Source organism: Bombyx mandarina, chromosome 21 (assembly GCF_030267445.1).
Source record: "Bombyx mandarina strain Sakado chromosome 21, ASM3026744v2".
NCBI lineage: Eukaryota > Metazoa > Arthropoda > Insecta > Lepidoptera > Bombycidae > Bombyx > Bombyx mandarina.
In genome coordinates, this window is record NC_143227.1 from 2,247,142 (window position 1) to 2,248,227 (window position 1,086).

The 1,086-nt window shown below is 41.9% G+C and overlaps 1 protein-coding gene across 1 annotated transcript in view; it reads left to right on the forward strand.

The window, feature by feature from the left end:
- The window catches only part of LOC114240344 (uncharacterized), a 74,183-nt gene that overhangs the window by 67,744 nt on the left and 5,353 nt on the right, over positions 1-1,086 (forward strand). The gene's annotated exons all lie outside the window — the stretch shown is intronic.

The following is a 1,086-nucleotide window of genomic DNA, read 5'->3' on the forward strand; positions in this document are numbered from 1 at the left end:
ATGACATAGCGCTCGGGAAACACCGTGGAGGGAAGCTCATTCCATAGCCGGATGGTACGTGGCAAAAAAGATCTCTGGAAACGCACTGTGGATGAACGTAGTGGCTCCAGGCAGTATGGATAAACTCTACTCCGGTGGCAGGCGGTGCGATGGTAAAAACGAGACGATGGTATCATCTCGAACAATTCCTCAGACTAACTGTCTGAGTGTTCAATTACATAAGTACAACATAGTGATACACATTGTAATGTATGGCTGCTGTTCTTAATCAACCAGCATTGGAATCGATCCAATAACAATCAGGGGACAAAACCATTTGAATATTACATTTAAATCTAAGTGTGGTTGCTACATAGTCTTGTGTACCGCGCCGTCATTGCTTCACTCGCCTGCCGCTATACTATTTACCTAGTTATTATCCCAATTAATGTATGTATTATGTTTTCAAATTTGGTAAAACCCTTAGCCTAGTTTCGACGTGTCCGCTGCGCGTCGCAAAATCCCTACCTCGCAATCTAATTGCTAACTAAAGCGATCACACAAACACATGAACGCGTGAAACACTACACACAAACATTCCTAAAATTAAATAAATTTTATTTCTTTTATCAAATAAGAATAAGCCTGTACTAATGAACTTTCATTATGTATAATAGGCTTCGGTACGTACCTACGTTTTTTTTTTTTTATTGCCTTTGTAGGCAGACGGTCATACGGCCCACCTGATGGTGAGTGGTTACCGTCGCCCATGGACTTCAGCAATGCCAGGGGCAGAGCCAAGCCGCTGCCTACCGTTTTGTACGTTTTGTACATAGTCCTAACAACCACTACCACCATTTTAACGAGGGCTCGAAACTTCAACATCTCACGTTCGGCGTCTGCATTTATATTAACTTCTCTCAGCTTTTGTTAACTTGAGTCTGGAGTTCTGTCTTTTCCAAAAAGTACATAATTTATTATTACTCATACGAGTTGAAACCGTGGCCGAGATATACAGAAGAAAGGACTATCGATTTGTTGTCAACAAGCAGTAGGTACCTATACTCGTATAGTTGGCAAGACAAGTGACGTCACGATGTGGTCCAG